Source organism: Canis lupus, chromosome 34 (assembly GCF_003254725.2).
Source record: "Canis lupus dingo isolate Sandy chromosome 34, ASM325472v2, whole genome shotgun sequence".
Taxonomy (NCBI): Eukaryota; Metazoa; Chordata; class Mammalia; order Carnivora; family Canidae; genus Canis; species Canis lupus.
The window spans coordinates 12,565,626-12,591,082 of NC_064276.1; the positions used below are offsets into that span (position 1 = coordinate 12,565,626).

General features: G+C 37.9%; 1 protein-coding gene across 3 annotated transcripts in view; it reads right to left on the reverse strand.

Moving 5' to 3' along the window:
• Nucleotides 1-19,784, reverse strand: part of ZMAT3 (zinc finger matrin-type 3) — a 64,712-nt gene extending 44,928 nt beyond the window's left edge. For all 3 annotated transcript variants that reach the window (XM_025451264.3, XM_025451266.3, XM_025451267.3), the window contains exons 1-2: nt 19,709-19,784; nt 8,777-8,980 (exon numbers count right to left, since the gene is read on the reverse strand). The gene's annotated coding sequence lies outside the window, so the exon portion shown is untranslated. The remainder of the gene's footprint in view (nt 1-8,776; nt 8,981-19,708) is intronic.
• Nucleotides 19,785-25,457: the final 5,673 nt, after the last annotated feature.

The window sequence follows — 25,457 nt, forward strand, 5'->3', positions numbered from 1 at the left end:
GTAATAAAAACATATCCATGGTTGAAGTTTCAGCTGGAAAGATATGAATAGAAAAGACCCTACTGACTACCTTCCAAGAAGGTTGCTATTACTTTAGAGGACTCTGTCACCTCATTTATATATTCATTTAACAAATATCAATCAAAATCTGCTATGTTTCAGACACTGTTTTAGATGCTGGGGATACAGCAGAGAAGGAGGCAAACAAGATCCCTCATTTCTTGGTACATACATGCTAATTAAGAAGATAAATAGTAAATGCATAATAAAGACGTAGATAAAATAACATCAAAGGGCCATAATGCTATGAAGAAAATGTGTCTTGAAAAAGTGACTAGAAAATGCATAACAGAAGAAACCTGAGAAGACGGTCAATAGGGAAGATATTTCTGAGAAGGTAATAGCTGAACAGAGGCATGAATAAGCAGGAATCTGTCACTTTAAGATTTAAAAGAAAAATACTGCAGGCAGAAGGTAACAACCCTGAGGCAGGAATTAGTATGATATGGTGGAGAAATAGAAAAGAGTACAATACAAATTAAAAAGGGAGTGATAGAAGATGATGTTGAAAAAAAGAGGCAAGGCCAAATCATGGAGGCCACCAAAATAATTTGAGTTTTGTGCTAAGTGCAATGAGAAGGTTGAATTCTTTTGAGCAGAGAGTAACGTTATCTGATTATTACTCTTATTATCACTTTATTAACTGTGTGAAAAATGGCCTGGGGAGAGCCCATGTGACTCTTGATCTCAAGGACTGGAGTTCGAGCCCCATGTTAGGTATAGAGATCACTTAAAAAATTAAAAATGGGAGCACATTGGTGGCTCAGTTAAGCATCAGGCTCTTGGTTTCAGCTCAGGTCATGATCTCAGGGTTCTAGGATCAAGCTCTACATTGGGGTGGGTGCTCAGCAAGGAGTCTGCTTGTCCCTCTCCCTCTATCTCTCCCCAGCTCTCTCTCTCTCTCTCTCTCTCTCTCTCTCTCCCAAATAAGTAAATAAAATATTTTTTAAAATTAAAAATTAGAAAATGGCCTGCCACTTTGGATTGATTCCAAAAATATGTTAGTTTAACGTTAGAAAACCAATTATGTAATTAAGCATGTTAGCAGACGAAAAGAGGAAATCCGTGATAATTTCAATAGAAGCAGGAAAAGCATTTGATTAAAAATGCAATATCTGTTTATGATTTTAAAAATTAGCACTTCCGGTTTCCAGTCTGACATGTAAGAAGCTTGAAAGTCACCATTTCATCCTAACAACAAGTTAAAAAACTGACTAAACTGAAAAATCAACAACTCCTCAGAGTTGAAGATAAATGAGGTCAAGGGTATATCACTGTCCCTAAAATTAGAGACCAACAAGAGAATATAGAGAATCACAACTTAGAGAAGCAAAAACCTGTAATCAGAAACTTCCTTGGGAGCTAGTGGCTGGAGTAGGCAAAGCTGGACTGTAATTGACAAATTACCGGAAGTTTGCTACAGACCATTCTGAGAATTAAAAACTGCAGCAAGACCTAATTCAGCAGAGATCGGGAGGGGCACACTTTTCTAAGTTTTAGCTCCTAGAGTTCTACCTGGTTCTTAAAATGAGTATCAGAGAAAAAATCCTCTTGCATTCCCAGCAGCAGGGAGGTAAAAGGAATTGATTTTTGAAATATGCAAGAGCATTCTGTTCTTAATAAGATCTGCCCTCAGGAGATATTATTTAACCAGAGACTAACCTGCTAGGGTCTTAACAAAGCCTAACTGGCCTGGGAGAAGAGAAATACCCAACTCCAGCCCACTCTAGCCAACTTGTCCCACATAAGGGGTGCAAGGAAGTGGGAGTGACTAAGAATCATGTGTGAATATCACAGTCCAGAGGCAAGGGCTCACTAAAAGATTAAGACTTACTCAGAGGACTATAGAACACTTCCCCTGCCCCCACACCTACCACCACATTACTAATGGCCTATTTGTAGCAGTTCCTTCTGCCCAGTATATCATATCCAGTAATCAAGAAAAAAAATTACAAAGCATACTAAAAGGCAATACACACACACATACACACACACCCGCAATTTGCAGAAAAAGAACAAGCATCAGAACCAGACTCAGATATGGCAGGATGTTAGAATTCTCAGACTGGGAATTTAAAACAACTATGATTAATATGTAAGGGCTCTGATGGATCAAAAACACTAACAGAAATAAAAATGCCTTTATGTGTTTATTAGTAAAGTGGATGTACCAAAGAAAAGAATGTCTGAGCTTGAGGATATCTCAACTGCAACCTCCAAAACTGAAAAGCAAAGAGAAAAAAGACTGAGAAAAATGTAGCAGAATAGAATGTTCAAGAACTGTAGAACAACTACAAAAGATGTAACATTCTCATAAAACACTGCAGATCTAATAAGTCTCATCAACCAAACCAATGAGAAACGTGAAGGCAGAGATTCCCCAACAGAAGTAGGCAGGAGAAATATCCGACTTCGGTACCCTCACACACCTAGTCATAGGCTGAAGAGTGTCTTTGTCTCAAATGCTGCAATAGACTCCAAAGGTGCTATAGTGGAAGCTGTCAGCTAACTGCACACCTCAGAGGTGTGAAGAACTTGAATGACAAGTTCTTCCTAAAAGGGAGATCTGAGTAGCACACCTCCAAGGCTGCCACAGTCCGTTCCTTGCACCAAATAGATCCACTATTTCACCTTCGTTTAGGAAGCAGCTTCTCCTCTCTTGCTAATGGAGAAAATTAGGAGGAGGTTAGTAGAACAAACTACAGCCCCATTCTCGTGGGTGATCTCTACAATGTAGGTCCTCATCCTCTAACTTCCTCCATTCTCCCTCGCCCTCAATCGTCATCCCTCCCCCCCATCCCACAGAAGGTCTCTGTGGCTTACCTTTTGGTGTGAACTACACCTTCATTCCTGAGGGGTCTGAACCACGGGTAACCATTTACTCTTCAGGTTGTGATTGCTGTACTTTTCCACTCACAGTTCCAAATGGGGAAGGGAGAACCAAGTGCCCAAATGGATCACTTGAGTTCCACATTTTTCTTCCCGCATTGTTACCCATGATATAACAGTATTCTACTGATCAGAGATAAGTACACCTGCCATGATGGTGACTCCTCTTCTATCTGCAGATTCCTAGGTAAACAATATCTAAAGTGCCTAGGCAATAGCCATATCTTGTAGTTGAATGAGATTATAGCTGTATCCCCTGAATAGTGCATCACCTTTAGGGACCTCTATCCCATATTTGCAGAGGGATTTTAGGGATAGAAAGCACTATTTCCTCCAATGGATCATTATGAATAATGATAAGTGAGGCTTAGTCCTATCACAATCCCTTGGATCCTGGGCCCATGTGTACTTCCTATGGGGAACACAGTGCCCTATAGAGGTCTCTAAATCATATGTATCAGACAAGATTCAGCATCAAGTAGAACGATGCTTCAATCTCACAAAATATTACATTTGAGCAATAAGTATCTATTCCTATGAGGACCTTGCACAATGGAAGAAGCACAATATAGTCAACTTGCCACCAATTGGTTGATTGGTCCATCAAAGAATAGAATCGTGGGATCCCTGGGTGGCGCAGCGGTTTAGCGCCTGCCTTTGGCCCAGGGCGCGATCCTGGAGACCCGGGATCGAATCCCACGTCGGGCTCCCAGTGCATGGAGCCTGGTTCTCCCTCTGCCTGTGTCTCTGCCTCTCTCTCTCTCTCTCTCTGTGTGTGTGTGACTATCATAAATTAATTAATTAATTAATTTAAAAAAAAAGAATAGAATCGTATCAGGAGCTCAGCATTAGTCTCTGTTGCTTGAATATTCAAAGGCAACAAGATCTAGCAGCTTTGGTAAGTAAAGCTGTCAGACCCATAAGAAGACTCCATCTCTCTGCCACCATGACAATTTCATTTGTGTCATCTTGCCAGTTTCAAATGGATGGTGACAAAAGCTAGCCAGCATGCCTGATTATATTCAGTGCTTCTTCTAAAGTGAATGCTTTCTTGTGGGTGTGATTCAAAGGTTCTCAAACTTCACAACTATTCTCATTACATCCATCCACATCTGTCTATTCCTTTTTTCCTCTGATCTTCCAGTATTTTTTCTTTCCAGACACCTGATTAGTGTGCCAGGCGATTCACCATTGTTCATGAGTCTGTGCTTATTCCTTCCTTGGTTAGAACAGTATTTTCAAGTGTGGAATGTGTTGCCTCCAGAACCCAAAAAGTCCTATCAGGTATTGGTCTCCTTCTTTGTACTAAAGGATATAAGATGACACCATTTGACTCTACTTTGGTGGAAATGTCTTGGGATGCCCCTGACAACTAGATTTCTAGAATTTTTATTAATGTGGCAAGCCCTTGCATCTTCATAGGGATCCTGGAGTGTGTGTGTCTTATGGAGACCTTCACCACGCTAGCCACTTCATGTTCATCCTGGTCAATCACCATAATGCCTATGATGCAACAGATGAATGTGAAGTTATATGGGGTGCTTGATGATTCAGATCTCTATTGACTATAACAGGAAATAGAAGAGTTAGTATAGCCCTGAGCCCCGAAGTTGTGTTTTGTCACACATTTCACATAAATTCAAATTGTTCATGATTCTCTTTCCTTGCTGGGATGAAAAATAATTTATTCACCAAGCAAATGGCCACAAATAATATACATGAGGCCAAAATTTATCTGTTTTAGCAAAAAACACTACACCTGCTTAAAGTAGTCTACAGTTATTTTCCAGGATATATCTGTTTTATGCAGAGGCCAAAATGGCGGATTAAATGGAGACCATCAGGATCATCATATTTGCATCCTTTAACATTTAAGTGAGACACTAATTTCTGCTACCTTTCCTAGGATCCAACACTGTTTTCAATTTACTATTCTGGCTGGAGATAAAGATGGGAGATTTAAAAAGCTTCCATTTGGTTTCCCCCAGCATGATTGTTCTTATGTCACAAACCAAGGACCCAATATGGTACTATGACATACTTGACATAGGCAAGAATGTCATTCCTAATTCAGCAACATGAAAATGAACACCAGATAGGTCTGCAGTCTAATGGACCCACAGGAAGAGGCTTTGGCCAGGATTTTATTTATTATCTGGTCCTCCTGTACCCTCACTGTAATAGGGAGTGTTATGAACTGAATGTTTCCCCCAAAAACTTGTTATGTTGAAGCTTTAACCCCAGTATGGCTATATTTGGAGATGGGTCCTGGAGGAAATAATTAAGGTTAAATGAGGTCATACTCGTCTTGTAGTCTTTAACATGTCTGAATAGTCCCCTTTCCTAAATGAACAGTCACCTGACTAAATGGCCCTATGTCCCTTAGGGCAAGGACTGAGGCTATTATCAGAGGATATACTTGCTGTGGTGTTTCACGGTCTTTTCTCTTGCAATCTGGCCACTTTTTCAGTAAGTAGATCCTTGACCCAAAAACTGACTCATCTGGACAAGCGATCATCTCTTTCTTTTTTTTGTTTAAATAAAATTCAAGTAGCATAAATTGTTTAAACCACTTCAGAATGTACAATTAAGTGATTTTTAAGCATATTCACGATGTTGTACAACTATCACCACTAATTCCAAAACATTTTAAAACCTCTAAAAAGAAACCCTATACCCATTAAGCAGTAGTGACCATTCTTCATCCCTACCCCCGACTCTACCAGGTCTGACAGCCACTAATCTACTTTCTATCTGTATGGATCTGCCTATTGTAGACATTTTATATAAATGTCACCTTTGATCGTTATTTTTTTAATGGGAATAACTCAGCCTCCTGCTCATTCATTGCCGTTCTCTTTTGATTGCACATATTAAACAACATCCTCATTGTGTGCTCATATATTTTGTCCCAAGGGATACCACACTCTATTAATCATCTCCTCATAGTAGCTTAAGCCTGCTACTATGAATTGAATGTGTCCCCCTAAAAGCTATATATTGAAAGCCTTAAAACCCAAAGTGATGGTATTTGGTAGTTTTGAGAGGTAACTAAGTTTAGATGAAGTCATGAGACAAAGCCTTATGAGGGATTAGTGTCCCTGTAAGAAGAAGAGGAGACCAGAGCTTCCTCTCTCTACCACATGAGGATACAGCAAGAAAAAGACTGTCCGCAAACCAGAAAGAAGGCCCTCACCAGAAACCACCACCCATACTGATACCCTGATTGCTGACTTCTAGCCTCCAGAACTGTGAGAAATAAATTTCTGTTGTTTAAGCCAGCCAGTGTATGGTATTTGTCATAATAACCCAAACTGAATGAGAGAGCTGCCATTCCAACCTCTCTGGACATTACAATAATTGGAACTCTATAGCTTTAAGTCTCCATTGTCCCCATTGCTACCATGAGCCAAGCTATGTGACAACCTCTCCTACCATTAATTATACACTGTAAAGGAGAACCACCACTGACCTAATTAGTGATGTGCCTCTCACTTATGCATTCATGATGACCTTGGTAAATAGTGTATCTTCTGGGTCTTGGACCATAATCCCCTGGTGGGTTTTCTGGCTGCATGTAATATGAACATTTTGGCACACCTCGTCTCTAAGCCTTTTACTTTTACCATTAGCCACGGTAATTCAGGCATTTCAATTTCATCAGAATGGGCCCTTGTCTTCTTCAGGAGAGTGGTCCCAAGTCGATAACCTCTCCCCTATCCAGTCTTAAATTTTAGCCATTTTTATCAAGAACTTTCCCTTGGTCCTGCTAGCACATGCTAATTTTTGCAACTCCTTTGTGGTGTGGTCTTTCTTCCCCCTTTTAGTCAAGTCTAGTATGTCACTAAACACACTATACGTGTTTTAATCTTAGTTATTGGCCTGAAAGTCAGGAGAATAAGAAAGGGCAGATCTTGAGGGAGACTCTGCTGCTTTGTATGGGAGAGGCCATGAGAATAGGTGATGGGAATGCTAGCTTTTAATAGGGAGGGTGACCTGTGCTGGCTCTGAGAGTTCAGAGGAATCTGGGGATTCAAAATCTATGAGGTTAAAAAAAAAAACAAAACACAAAATCTATGGGGTTACCCACAAAAATGGCCCCATCCTATGTGTCAGGGATCCAAGGTTCCCAGTCATAGCCACGACCTTAACATAGTAGTCTGCCTTAGCTGAGTAGTCAAGTGTCTTTGTAGCTTGGTGACCCAAACTGTTAAGTCCCCAGTATGGTTTTCAGCAATCTCTGCTCTCTCAGTTCAGGAAATAAATGACTTTAGGAATCAGTGGAAGGGGAGGGGGGCAGGGGGTGGGGGTGAAAGAGTGACGGGCACTGAGGGGGGCACTTGACGGGATGAGCACTGGGTGTTATTCTGTATGTTAGCAAATTGAACACCAATAAAAAATTAAAAAAAAAAAAAAAGGAATCACCAAAGAGGCCCTATGACCTTCACACTTAGTTTTAAATTGTTTGTTAAGGGGGATCCCTGGGTGGCTCAGCGGTTTAGCGCCTGCTTTGGGCCCAGGGCGTGATCCTGAAGACCCGGGATCAAGTCCCACGTCAGGGTCCCAGCATGGAGCCTGCTTCTCCCTCCTCCTGTGTCTCTGCCTCTCTCTCTCTATGTCTATCATAAATAAATAAATAAATAAATAAATAAATAAATAAATAAAATAAATCTTTTTAAAAAATTGTTAAATGTCCTCAACATTCCATTATCCCTCTGTAGTTGGGACATCAATGCAACTTACTAACAGCCAGCCAGTTTCAGTATGCTTTGTAGGCCCACCACCAGGCACTTTTCAAAAGCCTGAATTATTGCACATTGAAGGTGCTCACCTCCACAAGAACATTTTCCCAAATCACCACTGGAGGAAATTTTAGCAGTTTGGCTGCAATCTTGTATACACACTCTTTGCCTCATATACCACCTAGATTAGGGCTGTCTTTGCCAGCCAGTTGGTGAATGATCCAATCCCCAGGCTTCACAGCTGGTGCCTTACAGCATTACTTCAGGTGCTTGAGTAGGCAGGCACCAAGATAATATTAGGAGGGTAAGGGGTTTATTGGAGGTTTGATATCTATGAAATTTAAAGTGAATGAAGCAGGGGTAGGCAGGAAAGCCTTCAAGAAACAATATAGATCTGAAAGTCTTAATCAGCCCAATGGGGTTGCAGCAGGATAAAACTGCTATTGGATCTCTTGCTTCCTACTTTACAATATGTCTGTTTGAATATGGAAACAATGTTTTAAATTTGTTACTGCGCGGGGGGGGGGGGGGGGGGAATGAGTAACAGCATGTCCTGTGGTAAATGGACAAAATGCTCTAACAGTGAATGCATCGATTTTATAAAATTGGATTGAAGCAAGCTCCTACCAAACACGTTTTCAATTTCTTGTCAATTTTCTCTTCCCTCTGGAGGTAACAATATTTTGGAGATCCCAGAATCCCATAAATCTGTGGATAGAGACTGATGAGATGTATATTTGTATATTTGTTTGTTTTTACTACATCACAAGCTATGAAGGGAAATCATCAAGAGGGGACATTCAGATGCAGCTACAAAGATAATACAGTGCAAGCAGAAACTCAGGCTAACATCAGGCATTCTATGAGAACACGTCACTAGTAACATAAGAAAGATAATCTAGGGCAGCCTGGATGGCTCAGCGGTTTAGCACCACCTTCAGCCCAGGGCATAATCCTGGAGACCGGAGATCGAGTCCCAAGTAGGGCTCCCTGCATGGAGCCCTCTACCTTTTTCTCTCAATCTCTCTTGAATAAAAATAAATAAAATCTTAAAAAAAAAAAAAAAGACAATCCAGGGTCAGTACCTTTTGCAATTTTGGGATTATTTGTCAAAAGACATTTTCAGGGACACCAGAGTGGCTCAGTGGTTGAATGTCTGCCTTCAACTCAGGGCGTGATCCCGAAGTCCTGGAATTGAGTCCCATATCGGGATCCCTGCATGGAGCCCGCTTCACTTCTGCCTCTCTCTCTGCCTCTCTCTGTGTCTCTTATGAATAAGTAAATAAAATCTGTAAAAAAAAAAAAAGACATTTTCAATGAAGAAAGTGAGATTTTTACCATTAAATCTATAAGTTTTATCACATGTAAAAGTAAAAGTCTCATATGGTTCATGATCCTCAAGACTAACTTTCTTCATATACCCTCAAAAATCACTTTTCATTGAAACAAAGCTATTATTTTCAACAAAAATATTCACAGCCTGTCATTTTTGACATCCTGTTAAGCATGCTAAGTAAAGAGGCAAATTTTTTCAGATGAAATGTTCTCAGTAAATGATTCAGGATTAGTTAATAACTTCAGGAGATAAGCACTCCTACAGCTTCATATGGGATACCCATTTATTCATTTTTTTCAGTTGCTACTCTGTTCACTTAAAATCACATATCTTGTTGACAATATTTTTGTTTGCCCTTGGCAAATAAAGATGACTTCACAAATATTCTCATGGCAAACAATAAAGAAAAATCAGTGAAAGGTAGATCAATAATTTGTCTTCAACATAGTAGTATTACGTTTGTTTGAATACGTATTTTGAGCATATCAAAGAATGTCTTTTGATGGTACAGTTCAGAAAGGTCCATTGTTTCAGCTTGGATACCAATTTTTGAAGCAAAACCTTTTGACCAAATTTACAGTACCTAATTTACGGTACCAATTCACTAAATTTTCTCCTATGTAGTAGTTTCATTGCCAACAAGAATTCTGAAACTGATTTTAAATTGTTTTTCTTTAATTTTTTAGTGATTTTTAAAATATAATTCATGTTAGTTTTTAAAAGCCACTGAAAGATGGGTGGTTTTATGCAGTCAGAATTTATCCCTGTAAGTCATATTAAGGTTCAAGCTATTTTGTATCTCCATAATAATAAGACTCATGCTTAAAGATGCATCCATGAGAGAGACATATACTGCTCACCAAATATACGTGTGCTCCTCCACATTTCCTGATATACTTGCAGTTAGTTAAGTCTGTGTGACTAGTTTTGGGCTGGGATCAAGGGAGAAATAGCCATTGTATTGCTAAGCCCCTAAGATTTGAGTTTATTTGCTACCACACATAATCTTATATCTGAGTATATTCTACATTTTGTTTTTTATTATTAACTGCTGCTTCTTACTGCTGCTGACTCACTACTATGATTGGAGTAATGCTAACTCTTTTTTTCTGCTAAGAGGGAGTCTTTAAGGAAAATGCCACTTGCTCACAAGCTTTGATCACTTTCATTACTTTCTTTGAGTATGAACAGTTTACATATTCATAGGTTTTAAGCATAATCATCAAAATTTTCATTTGCCACCACCAATGGGTGGCCCTAATTGAAAATACAGTTTTAGATATTACATCTTTAGAAAGACAAAGAGGCATTACAGTCATTTTAAAGCATATATATTTTTTTAAGATTTTATTTATTTATTCATGAGAGACACACAGAGAGAGGGGCAGAGACACAGGCAGAGGGAGAAGCAGGCTCCATGCGGGGAGCTTGATGCAAGACTTGATCCCGGGTCCCCAGTATCACACCCTGGGCTGAAGGTGGTGCTAAACCACTGAGCCCCCTGGGCTGCCCTTTAAAGCAGAATTTCAGATATATTTGTATTCCAAGGAAATTCACTGCCATGGGAAGTAACATTAACTGGAATTTTATATTTGTAAACCAAAGACTTGATTATGGGAAATTGTGTTAGGAAGTTGAGCTGATTTGTGAGAAAATTATTTTCTGTAACTAAAATCATAAATAAATTCACAAATAACAAGTAGGCATATGAAAAGAGGCCACCTTTTCTTCAAAATACTTAATGCGTGGGACCCCTGGATGTCTCAGTCTGTTAAGCATCCAATTCTTGATTTTGGCTCAGGTATGATCTCAGGGTGATGGGACTGAGCCCTGCATCAGTCTCCAGGCTTGGCATGGAGTCTGCTTCTCCCTCTCCCTCTGCTCCTCCATGTGGTCTGCTCTCTCTCTCTCTCTCTCAAATAAATAAATAAGATATTTTTTAAAAAACTTAATGTGGAAAGCTGACTGAGAAATCACATGGTCCAATCCACTGTTTTGGAGGCAAGTCAGAGGGTGGATAACAGGGAGGAGGCGGGTTTACAGCCATAATGCACCCAACTAGGAGAAGGGGAGGACCAAATAAACCAGACTTCTTCAATGACACAAAAGTCCAAATTTCCAGTAATTCCTGCTATATAAAAATATTAAAATGTACAAAAATTGAACACATGCAAAACAAAATTGGTAAAACACACACATGTAAAAACATAAAACAAGACAACTGCTGATTTTTCTTATAGATTTATGAGACAAAATGTTTTAATAAAAAACATTTACAATTTCTCTCTATAAAACTTATGTAAATTTAATGCTTCAGAAAGACAGAACATATTATTTGGTTTCAAGTAACTCCAACACACTGATATATATAATTTTAGGGATAAAATTACCCCAGTCTGAGAAGCATCACTCCAGTTTCCCTAAAGATTATCTTTGTTATTATGCACTTGAACACTTTGAGTCTTGACTGATTGTATAGATTTCTCATAACGATACTTTCACTTAGTGATATTTTGTTTGTATGCCATTAATTTACACTAAGGGCTGTCTTAGTTCTGGTTGTTTTAACAGAATACCATAGATTGGGTGACTTAAACAACAGAAATTGATTTCTCAGTTCTAGAGGCTGAGAAATCCAAGATTCAGGTTCCAGCAAACTCAGTGTGTAGTGAGAATCCTTTTCCCAGTTGGCAGATAGCCATCTTCTTGCTGTATCCTCACTTGGCTGATAGAGTTCTCTGGTCTCTTCTTATGAGGGCACAATTCTCGTTGTGAGGAGCCTACCCATATGATCTCATCTCAATTACCTCCACAAAGCCTCACCTCCTAATATCATCAACATATGAATTTGGGGAGATACAACCATTCATTTTATGTTACAAGAGGTAACATAAAAACCTTGATATGTAACTTTTATGTATGAGTTACATATGAGCTCTTTTAGATTGAGACCATCTTTTATAATTTCATATAATGTCCCCTTTATGTAGTTCCATGAAATAATTTTTTTTATATCTCAGCTTGGGAGGTGCATGTAACAGCTTTTCCCCACAAACCTGCTTTGTTTCTTAAATTAATAACATTGAAGCTTTGAATTTGATCATTGGGGAGCCATCCGCCAAGATAACCCAAATGATCTCCATCTCCTAATACATTCTTATGTAGTTGCATCCCACAATGCACTAGGATTTGTCTGTGTTACCAAAAGAATACCATAGAAGTAATAGTATGTCATTTCCTTTTTTTATTTTTTTAATTTTAATTTTATTTTATTTATGATAGGCACACAGTGTGAGAGAGAGAGAGGCAGAGACACAGGCAGAGGGAAAAGCAGGCTCCATGCACCGGGAGCCTGACGTGGGACTCGATCCCGGGTCTCCAGGATCACGCCCTGGGCCAAAGGCAGGCGCTAAACCACCGCGCCACCCAGAGATCCCTAGTATGTCATTTCCAAGACTAAATCATTAAAGGCAATATGGTTCCTGCCTTCTTTCTTAAATCACCCACTCTGGAAAATCCAGTGCCACATTGTAAGGGCACCTAGGCAGCCCTACAGAGAGAGATGTGGTGAAGAATTAATGGCTTCTGCCAACAGCCATTAAGGAACTAAGGCCATCAGTCTCAGCCAACACCCAAGTGATGACCTATCTTGGAAATAGATCTTGTAACCGCAGTCAAGCCTTCAAACAATTGCAGCCCCATCTGTCATTTCAACTTCAACCTCATGAAAAATCCTGAGTCAGAACCCTCCAACTATACTACTCCTGGATTTCCGACCCGCAGAGATAACAAAATTCTTTTTAAGCAGATAAGTTTCGGGGCACCTGGGTGGCTCAGTGGTTGAGCATCTGTCTTCAGCACAGGGTCCCGGGATCGAGTCCCGCATTGGGCTCCCTGCATGGAGTCGGCTTCTCCCTCTGCCTGTGTCTCTGCCTCTCTCTGTGTGTCTCTCATGAATAAATAACAACTTTTTTTTAAAAAAAGCAGGTAAGGGTTGAGGTAATTTGTTATACAATAATGGTTTATCAATCTGCTTCTCTTTTTATTTTGACTGTTAGGAAAATATGAGGCTCACGTCTAAAATTTCTACAGGACTCTCAACATATTTTTTCATTCTAATATTATTTCCTTATTTTCATTTTTCACTTATTTCAATTTCTTCTTCTATTTATTTAATTGTATTACAATATATTCTATAAGCCACTTCAAATAAGTTTTTTAGGAATTAGCCAGAGTATTTTTATTTAATTTATTTACTTATTTTTAAATATTTTATTTATTTATTTATTCATGAGAGACACAAAGAAAGTGGCAGAGACATAGACAGAGGGAGAAGCAGGTTCCCTGCGGGGAATCTGATGTGGGACTCGATCCCAGGACCTCAGGATCATGACCTGAGCCAAAGGCAGACGCTCAACCAGTCAGCCACCCAGGCACCCCAGGGCAGATTATTTTAAATGACAAAATGAAGAATTATAACCAGAGGAAGGTAACAGAATAAGGCAAAAAAGTAAATAAAATAAAATAAAATAAAATAAAATAAAATAAAATAAACATTGTAGCTAGACCCAAGCTTGAAGCTTTTTCAACATGGAAGCAACAAAGTTATTATCTGAGTCTTTCTTAAAGGATTTGAACATAAGTTCTAGGAAAAAAAAATTTAACGAAATTGTGTTATTTGAAATTAAGATTATACTTTTATCCTCTTTATAATGATTCTAAATAATAGTCTATAATACCTTTATAGGTATTTATAGGTATTTTCACCAGTCTGCTAAAAAAAAAAAATGAGAGCAATGCAGCCAATTTTCCATTAAATTAAATTTATTTAATTTAAATTTGCTTATGAAAAAAAATTTGCTTATGGTGATGACAAGACATACAAAGGGCTGACAGGCACATAAAAAGATGCTCAACATCACTCATCATCAGTTAAATACAAATCAAAACTACAGCGAGATATTACCTTACACATATCAGAATGGCTAAAATTAACAACACATGAAACAGGTGTTGATGAGGATTCAGAGAAAGAGGAACCCTCTTACACTGTTGGTAGGAATGCAAACTGGCACAGCCACTCTGGAAAACAGTGTGGAGGTTCTTCAAAAAGTTAAAAATGGAACTACTCTACAATCCAGCAATTGCATTGCTAGGTATTTACCCAAAGAATACAAAAGTACTATTCAAAGGGGGACATGCACTCCAATGTTTATAGCAGCACCACCAACAATAGCCAAATTACGGAAAGAGCCCAAATGTCTATCGACTGATGAATGATAAAGAAGAGGGGGTTTGTACATATATACAATGGAACAGTACTTGGCTATAAACAAACAATGAAATCTTGCCATTTACAGTCGTGGATAGAGCTAGAGAGTATTATGCTAAACGAAATAAGTCAGCTAGAGAAAGAAAAATACTATATGATTTCACTCATATGTGGAATTTAAGAAACAAAATAGATAAACATAGGGAAAGAGAGAGAGCAAACCAGAAAACAGACTCTTAACTGATGGTTACTAGAGGGTAGGTGGGTAGGAGGATGGGTTAAATGGGTGATTGGGATTAGGAAGGCATTTGTGATGATTACTGAGTATTGCCTGTAAATGATAAATCACTAAGGTTTTGTGTGTGTGTGTGTGTGTGTGTGTGTGTGTGTGTTTTAGATTTTATTTATTTATTCATGAGAGACGCAGGGAGAGAGAGGCAGAGACGCAGGCAGAAGGAGAGGCATGCTCCCTGCAGGGAGCCGGACACGGGACTGATCCCAGGTCTCTAGGATCAGGCCCCTGGCGGAAGGTGGCGCTAAACCGCTGAGCCACCCCGGCTGCCCAATAAATCACTAAGTTCTACACATGAAACTAGTATTACACTGTTGGTTAACGAAGCGGAATTTATGTAAAAATTTTGGGGAAAATAAATAAATGTGCTTATGTTGAGATTATGTTCTTTCTAATCTTGATGCATCTTCTTGTAAAATATAATAATGATAGTGTATTGTGGTGTAGGGTTTTTTTTTTTTTAAGGTTCTTAATTGTACCATTTTCTTATTTCTCTTAGTAGTTATATGTTTTTGTTTGGTTTTGTCGTATTAAATGTTCCCAGTGCATGAAACCACTCTGCTGGAGCCTGGGTTCTTAGAGAAGTGTTGAGGACTGGTGAGGGAGTAGGCAAAGCAGTGTAGAAATCTCAAGGCTGGGCAGCCCTGGTGGCCCAGCGGTTTGGCACCGCCTTCAGCCCAGGGTGTGATGCTGGCGACCGAGGATCGAGTCCCACGTCGGGCTCCCTGCATGGAGCCTGCTTCTCCCTCTGCCTCTCTCTCTGTGTGCCTCTCTGAATAAATAAAATAAAATATTAAGAGAAGAAAGGAAATGTCAAGGCTGGGGAATGTCTGAGGGGGAAAAACATACCTATTTTCAATACATCCTTTGTATTCATAATACTAACAACAGAAGCCAAAGCTTAACCAACTTGCATCTCAGGGCTTCTCCTCCCCAACCTGGTTGAGTTTTAGTGTTCCAAAGCAGTAGACAGGTTCCTTACCTTTGGATCCTTTTGCTCACTTAACATGATCTATAGTCTGAAGAGGATCTCCAGATAATATATATACTATGTTTTAAATGTGTAGAGTTATAATAGATGGAGAGAGGCATAATTAATCAAATTCCATTAAAAGTGGCAGGTTTTACTTATTGCGTCATCTTTTAATTACTAGATACAAAAATATCATTACTATGAGAGGAACATCTCATAACTGTTTTAATGTTTTTAAAAAGGGGCCCTTGAAATACTTGGAAACCACTGGTGCTAAATAAATGGTTTTGGATAGATTATAGGAGGCATCAAGAAGAAAATAGAAAAGAGAGAGTGAAGGGCTTGAATCTTCATTCCCATAATACAAGCTCCTGGGAAAGGTTCTTAATGGTGATAGACTCTCAATATGACACATAGTTCTTTATTTTCTTTATAAGGTCAAGTGGTTCCATGCTGCTATCTCTAAATGAAGTAAAATTGCCTCACTTAAAGGTGAAATTCTTTCTGTTCTCAGATAATCTGAAGAATGTGTTCATTAAGTCTAATATCCTATTTATGAGCCGATAATAAGACCAATTTTCATAAACCACTCCAGAAAATCAGTAATTACTTCATAAAAAAGAGCTCCAGTTTCCACAAGTAATGCAAGTAGATGGTTACAGCCTGCAACTTATTGGTGAGGAGTCAGGATAGTCTGCATCTCCTGGGGTGTTTTGAATGTTTCAACATGCCTCCAGGACTGTCCTGTGCCTTCCATCCCATTTCATCTCACTGGGGCATTAGGCTCTCTGTGACAAACTGCAAGTGTGAACTCACATCTTTCCCAATACTGCATATTGTACCCCTTTACTAACAGAAACACATGTTCAAACTTAATCCAACCAGCTTGTTAAATCATGAGAGGATGTCTGAAACTCTTCTGCTACCTTTTAGTGGAGGGACCTAAGAGGGGAATGGCAACCAGTTAATGTTCCTTATTTCCCCAAGAGCTCTTCCAGTTTAAGAATTGTTTTCTAATCAAGGTTTGCACTCCTTTTGAATCTGGAAAATAAATAAAGCTCAGTAAATTGTAGGAAAAATCACTCCATCTTAAAGATGGAAAGGACCAAAAAAAAAAAAAAAGTCTAAACTAATTGCTTGAATTTCTAAAAGAGAAATGTGGGGCCCAGAGAAGAGCCTATGTATCTTAACTAATGTCATACTACCACTCACAACACTTAAAATTCCAGATCTCCTGGCCCCAACTTAAGAGTTTCTCCTGTGTAGGAATCAATTATGTTAATGGTACAACTGAAGAGAGAATTGGGAAAAAGAAGGAAGATGAAATATTCTAATAAAGCATTGCCATTCAAATTTGGTAGCTCTCAGAGGAAATTCTGAAAGGTCCTAAGCCTGGAAGGGCAGGAAGTCCTCCTTCCGGAGTCTCTTCCATCACAGCAAGTGCTGGATTCAAAAACAACTTAATTTTACACTTGCCTTGAAAGTCTAGTAATGATGTCACAGCAGACCTACCCAGCCAACATTTCCTTCAGTGCCACAAGTTTTCTAAAAGTGAGATAAAAACCAAAACAGTATTTTCCTTTGCACAGAATGAAACAAGAAAGGAGAAGGGATGGAGAGAGAAATAGAAAATGGCAGTCCAATAGGTATATGACAACTAAAGTCAGGGAATAAATTAAATGGTATTTTCTGATCTTAATTTACTTAAGATTTTTTTAAATTACCAAAAAATTATATGATGTACCCAATTTTTAAACAATTAGAATGATCAGGGCACATAGGTGGCTCAGTCAGTTCAGCATCAGACTCTCAATATCTGCTCAGGTTATGATCTCAGGGTTGTGAGATTGAGCCCTGCTTTGGGCTCTGCACTGAGCATGGACCCTACCTGGGATTCTCTCCTCCCTCTTCCCCTTCCAGCTCATTCTTTCTCTCTCTCTTTCTCTCCAAGCAAGCAAAAACATTAAAAATGATCATTAGGAAAACATTAACAAACTTTGAGCAAAGTACAGGAACCCAGGGGACAGCAACACAGGACAGACAGTTACTCCATATTGCATCAAATTCCATTATATTACTTTAGAATGTTCTTAATTTTTAAAGCTGTATTAGTTTTTTCCATACCCACCATCCCTTGAATTTTATATCGAGTACTTTCACTGACTTAGCTTTATTTTTTTTTTAATATTTTATTTATTTAATCATGAGGGACACACACAGAGAGAGAGGCAGAGACACAGGCAGAGGGAGAACCAGGCTCCATACAGGGAACATTTAACCGCTGAGCCACCCAAGCATCCTCTGACTTAGCTTTAATACATAGACTCTCATCTGAAAAATCTTCATCACACACTATTAAATAACACTATCACTTATGACACTTTCCTACTTTTTTTCAAATTTTAATTGTGGCTTAAATTTTTAAATGAATTATGAAGGGCAATACTTCTCAAAAACCAACAGGGACTCATTGATTAAAAATAACATTACAAAAAAAATAACATTACAAACAAGATATACAAAGGCCAACATGAAAAGATGTTCAACATCACTAGTCTTTAGATAAATGCAAATTAAAACCACAATGAGATATCACCTCACATCTGTTAGAATGACCATCATCAAAAAGACAAGAAACAACAAGTGTTGGTGTGGATATGGAGAAAATATGTGCACTCTTGGTGGGATTGTAATTGGTGCAGCCACAATGGAAAACAGTATAGAGGATATTTAAAAAAAATTAAAAGTAGACTATCATGAGCCAGCCGTTCCACTTCTGGGAATATATCCACAGAAAACAGAAACACTAACTCAAAGAGATAGCTGCACCCTCATGTTCATAGCAATAACATTTACAATAGCCAAGACTGGAAATAACCTAAGTGTCCACTGATGGATTAGTGAAAAAGTTGTACACACACACACACACACACACACAGTGGAATACTATTCAGCCATAAAAAATAATGAGGAAATCCTACTACTGGGGACATGGATGGAACTTGAAGGCATCATTGTAAGTGAAATAAATCAGATTAGAGAAATATAAATACTGTATAATCTCACTTATCTGTGGAATCTAAAAAAAAAAAAAGAAATTCATAGAAAAAAATCAGACTTATGATTCCCAGAGGCAGAGTAGGGGATGGGGAATGAAATACAGTGGTCAAAAGGTACACACTTGCGGTTATATGATAAGTAAATACCAGGGATATAACATACAACACAATGAGTATAGCTAATGCTAATGTACAATATGTAGAAGTTGTTAGAAGAGTAATCCTAATAGTTCTCACCAAAAGGAAAACATTTCTCCTTTTTTTCTTTTGCTTTTATTGCATCTATATGGGAAGATGGATGTTAGCTGAACCAATGGTAATAATTCCACAATATATGTAAATCAAACCATCTTGTTGTATGCCTTAAACTTATACAATGATATATGTCAATTATTTTTCAACAAAACTAGAAAAAATTTCATCAATTTTATTACACTAGGTGGCAGCAAATAATTAGCAGGTCCAAATAAAACATTTGAGTATCACATAAATATTGAAGCACTGAAGTAAATAAATAATGGTAATATTTGAGAAAGAAAAATAAAACTTCTACCTGACTCCTGAACAATCTTTAAGATTTACCATTTATTTATTCCTTTACTCAATGAATATTTTGGGGCAGCCCGGGTGGCTCAGCAGTTTAGCGCCGTCTTCAGCCCAGGGTGTGATCCTGGAAACCAGGGATCAAGTCCTGGGTCGGGCTCCCTGCATGGAGCCTGCTTCTCCCTCTGCCTGTGTCTCTGCCTCTCTCTCTCTCTCTCTCTGTTTCATGAATAAATAAATACAATCTTTAAAACACATACACAAATATTTTGACTATTACAAAGATCAATAAGAATACTTAATGCTGATTTTATAATCTTCAAAAAGCACATGAGGACTTAATTTGTCACCCTTGTACAGGCAAAAACAATGTTTTGGTCTTTGAATACTCCCTATTTACTATATAACTGATATATAGTAGGTCCTCAGATTGCACATTCAGTTACTTGTTAATTTGCAAGCACAACACAAGAGTTCATACTTCTGTAGTTTGCATATGATGTTCTATATCTGGAATTATTTCTAACTCCCCACACACATACCCCTCTGTCACGTCTTTCAAGTGCTTTCTCTTTGCCAAGATTCCATGTCCATCATAAGCAAAGCAGACCTCCGTCTTCTATGTTGTCACAGAATTCTGAGAATGCTTGTAATAGTGGAGACTTCTGTGTTATTTATATCTGACTGTCCCCTTCACTAACATATGAACAATGCTTTTATATAGCCATGATCCAGCACAGTTTCATTCATAGAGTACATCTTCTATAAAGTTTTGTTAAGAGATTTAGGTGTGTTACAGGAAATAAAGCTTCTATGTAAGAGATTATAACTTATAAATGTAGGTACCAATATTTTATAATGTGATGTGGCAACATATGGATAAGACTTGTGATATTGGCCAGTAAGCCAGAAGTAGCTCTAAGACAGATTCAAGGTTCATAATAACAAATTGTTTTATGATATTATATCAAAGAGAAATATGAGGTTAAGGAGGAGAAGCAGAAATGGAGAAGAAGGATGAGAATAAGAGGAAAAGAAAGAAGAGAATAAAGGGAAGCAAAAGGAGAAGAAGAGGGAAACAGGCACAGAACACTGTGTCTGACACTATTCTAATGATCTAATTTTTTTAATTTTTATTTATTCATGATAGTCACAGAGAGAGAGAGAGAGAGAGAGAGAGAGAGGCAGAGACATAGGCACAAGGAGAAGCAGGCTCCATGCACCGGGAGCCCAACGTGGGATTCGATCCCCGGTCTCCAGGATCGCACCCTGGGCCAAAGGCAGGCGCTAAACCGCTGCGCCACCCAGGGATCCCTAATGATCTAATTTGATTAAATCTTTGTAATACCCCTAAGATAGATAATATTAATATTCTCATTTTACAAAAGAGGCTCTTAAAATTTGGGAATCTTAAAAAAAAAATTTGGGAATCTTACTCAAACTCATTGATGGTAAGTGATGGGGTCTCCAATGATTCCACTGACCTTTAGCTTTGTCTGGAAACCACTGTCCTATTAATTCAACATGATCTACTATGCAAATAATAGGTAGGTTTTCTTAACACAACCATATAACTTCTTGGCTTTTCCATAATACAGCTTTAGGAAGAGGGGAATCGAAGCAAAACAGTGTAATATTACCATTGAGTACTTCCAATTTACGTTATAATAAAAATTTTTGCCAAAGATGGTGTGGATTATGGAATTTGAGTGCAGTGATAGTTGATGAAATCATGAGCAAAACAGACCAAAAAATTCTAGAATATATTCATAGATCTCTTTCTCTTATAGGATATTCAATCTTTTCCTCCAACTTTACTTTTCTTGATTCCTGTAGAAGATATTTGCCATTCTTTTGCTTCCTCTCCCCTTCACTTCACTCCCAGAGCCCATATCCCTTTCCATTTCTTTAGCTTTTTGTTAATTATCCTGAATCCAAAAAAAAAAAAAAGGAAAGAAAGAAACTCAAAGGAATTAGAGACAATGTAGTTTTCCAAACACCAAATAGAAAGCAGCAGAAAGAGAAATCAAGGAATTGATTCCCTTTACAATGGCACCAAAAAACATAAGATCCCTGGGAATAAACCTAGCCAAAGAGGTAAAAGATCTGTATTCTGAAAACTATAAAACACTAATGAAAGAAATTGAAGAGGACAGAAAGAAATAGAAAAGCATTCCATGCTCATGGATTGGAAGAACAAATATTGTTCAAATGTCTATACTACCTGAAGCAATCTACACATTTAATGCAATCCCTATCAAAATACCACCAGCATTTTTTCACAGAGCTAGAACAAACGATCCTAAAATTTGTATGGAATCACAAAAGACTGTGAATAGCCAAAGTAATCTTGAAAAAGAAAAGCAAAGCTGGGTGCATCACAATCACAGACTTTAAGCTATATTACAAAGCTGCAGTGACCAAGGCAGTATGATACTGCCACAAAAACAGACACATAGATCAATGGAATAGAGCAGAAAACCCAGAAATGGACTGATGGCTATATAGTCAACTAATCTTTACAAAGCAGGAAAGAATATCCAATAGAAAAAAAGACAGTCTCTTCAACAAATGGTGTTGGGAAGGCTGGACAGCAACACGCAGAAGAATGAAACTGGACCACTTTCTTACACCGTACACAAAAATATATTCAAAATAGATTAAAGACCTATATGTGAGACAGAAAACCATTAAAATCCTAGAGGAGAACACATACAAGTAAACTCTTTGATACCAGCTGTAGAAACTTCTTACTAGATAGGTCTCCTAAAAAAAAAAAAAAAAAAAAAAAAAATAGATAGGTCTCCTGAGGCAAGGATAAACTATTGGTACTTCATCCAGATAAAAAGCTTCCATTCAGCAAAGGAAAACAACAAAACTAAAAGGCAATCTATGGGAGGGGAGAAGACATAAGACACATGCAAATGACATACTTGCAAATGACATATCCAATAAAGGGTTAGGTATCCAAAATCCATAAAGAATTTATCAAATTCAACACCCAAAAAACAAATTATCCAATTCAAAAATGGGCAGAGACATGAATAGACATTCTTCTAAAGAAGACATCGAGATGGCCTACAGATACATGAAAAGATGCTCAACATCACTCATCATCAGGGAAATACAAATCAAGACTACAATGAGATATCACCTCACACTTGTAAGAATGGCTAAAATGAACAAGACAGGAGGGCTGCCTGGGTGGATCAATAAGTTGAGCCTCAGACTCCTGATTTCAGCTCAGGTCCTGGGATTGAGCCCTGCCTAGCGGTCCATGGTCAGTGTGGAATCTGCTTGAGATTCTCTCTTTCCCCCTTCCTTTGTCCCACTCCCATTCCCTCTCAAATGAATAAATAAAATATTTTAAATAAATAAATAAATAAATAAATAAGTAAAATTAACAACACAAGAAACAACAGGTATTGGCAGGGATGCAGAGAAAGGGGGAACCCTGTTACACTGTTCAGTGGGAATGCAAACTGGAGCAACCACTCTGAAAAACAGTATGGAGATCCCTCAAAAAGTTAAAAATAGTATTACCCTACAACCCAGCAATTGCACTGCTAGGTATTTACTCAAAGGATACAAAAATACTAATTTGAACAGATACATGCACCTCAATATTTATAGCAGCATTATCGACATCAACAATAGCCAAATTATGGAAATAGTCCAAATGTCCATCAACCGATGAATAGACCACACACACACACACACACACACACACACACACACTGGAATATTACTCAGTTATAAAAAAGAATGAAACCTTGGCATTTGTAATGACATGGATGGAGCTAGAGAGTATTATGCTAAGTGAAATAAGTCAGTCAGAGAAAACTGAGTACCATTTGTGTGGAATTTAAGAGGCAAAACAAATGAGAAAAAGGAGAAAAAGAGAAAGAGAAAAACCAAGAAACAGACTCTTATTTATAGAGAACAAATTGATGCTTACCAGAGGGGAGGTGGGTAGGGGGTTGGGCTAAATGGGTGATGCACTTGCCATGATGAGCACTGGGTGATATATGTAAGTGTTGAATAGGTAAATTCTACACCTGAAACTAATATTACACTGCATGTTACTAGTTGGAGTTTAAACAGAAACTTAGGGGACAGAAGAGACCCTGAAGTGAGGAAAAGAAATTTAAAATAAACAAATACAAATTACTAACGTGTTGTGAAATTATAGAAGATAAGCATTCATGAAACAAGAACAAGATGCTATAAAAGAAACATTTAGAGGCAAGATATGTTACTTACTATTGCTAAATGACAAATTACTCCAAAACTTAGTAACTTGCAACAAACATTTACTATCTCACACAATTTTTGTGGGTCAAAAATCTGGGAGCAATTTAGCTGGATGGTTCTGGTTCAGGGTCTCTCATGAGATTGCAGTCAAGCTGTCAGCTGGGATTGCAATTCTCTGAGAACTTGACAGGGATAAGAGGATCCTCCTTAAGATGGTTCACTATGCTACTGCTATTGGTAGGAGACCTCAGTTCCTCACTACATGGAACTTTCCATAACATCATGTGTGTTCTTACAACGTGGCAACTGGATTCTCCCAGAGCAAGGAATCCAGAGAAAGAACAATAAGAAAGCCATAGTGTCCTTATGACTTGGTATCCAAAAGTCACACACTATAACTTGCACTTTTTTTCTATTCATTAAAAGGAAGCCACCAAGTCCAGCCATACTCACAGGTAGTGTTATTTGGTTCTACTTTCTAATGGAAGCATCAAGAATTTGTGGACATACTTTAAATCACCACAAAAGAATAGCTGAAGAATAGCTCCAGGATATTAAATATGATCAAAGTATGACCATCAAAATAAAAGTTCCATAGAAGCACTAAAAAGTAAAGTTGAGAAAAGTTGACAAAAATCAGAGATGATTACTATATGAAAAATGGTAAGAAAAATAGACCTTTAATCCAGAAGCTCAAATTCCCAAGTAGGTGGAATTTTAGAAAGAGAAAACAAAAGGGAAAATAATTAAAGACAAATTTTTCTCAGGCTCAAAGGATACAAATCTCCAACTTTGTAAAAGAACATCCCTACTGCCTAGTGCAAAGTATAAAAAAGGCCCAAACCAAAACATGACAATACTAGAAATAAAGAGGAGTTCCTAAAAGCTTCTAGAGTAGGTGCTTTTTTTAATTACATGTTTCCAAGCACCACCCATCTGGTACTCAAATTCAATATGATTGCAGTGGAGAGTAAAAAATCTTTATATTTATTAAGTTTCCCAGGAATTTTTAAAGATTACCAAAGCTTAGAAATCATTGGCTTAAAGAGTTCTGAGAATGAGATAAACATCTTCATATTTAAGTATTTCCTTTCTCTAAAATTGTTGGACATGTTTTTCTATATTCTGCTATAAATGAATCCACTTTTTAAAATGTGTAGCTAGCAGATTTTTTCCTAATTTTATAGAATCATGGTGGAGGGAGGAGAAAATAATTTTTAAAGCACACCTTAAACTAAATTTTAGTTCCACGTAACATTCTTCTGAGATTTATATACAAGAAATGGTAACCTGTTCTCTAAAAGCACTAAAGGAAGAATAAAAGGAAATGACTTAAACTACAGCAAAATAGCCTTAGGGTAAGGAAGCTTCCTGACATTGAAGTTTGTTAAACACTAACGTAGGGTCTAGGGATGTTATAAAATTTTCACCTTGGAGAGTTTTTAGAAAACATTCCCCATCTGTCTGAGTTTAGAGAATAAGCCTGAGGGAAAGATGGTTAGAAAGACTGAATATATTCATTCATACAATAAGTTCTTATTGAGCTATTGCTAAGTGCCTGGCACTGTGCTAGATGTTGAGTATTTCAAGACAGCATTTTTCTTTTTTTTTTTTTATTTTAATTTATTTATGATAGTCACAGAGAGAGAGAGAGACAGAGGCAGAGACACAGGCAGAGGGAGAAGCAGGCTCCATGCCCCGGGAGCCCGATGTGGGATTCGATCCCGGGTCTCCAGGATCGCGCCCTGGGCCAAAGGCAGGCGCCAAACCGCTATGCCACCCAGGGATCCCAAGACAGCATTTTTCAAACTTATTTGATTCTACAGTATTTCTCAAATGAAGGTGTGTGAATATATCTCCATCAAGAGAAACTTCCAACATATAATGCTTATTTTCATAAAAAGGAAATAGAAAAAAAGTTTCACAGATTAATTGCTCCAAGAAAACACAGAAATAATATTTATTAACAAAATTTATCAAGCTTAATATAGTAGCGTTCACCTCAAATTTGTTATAAAATAAAATACACATTTACGA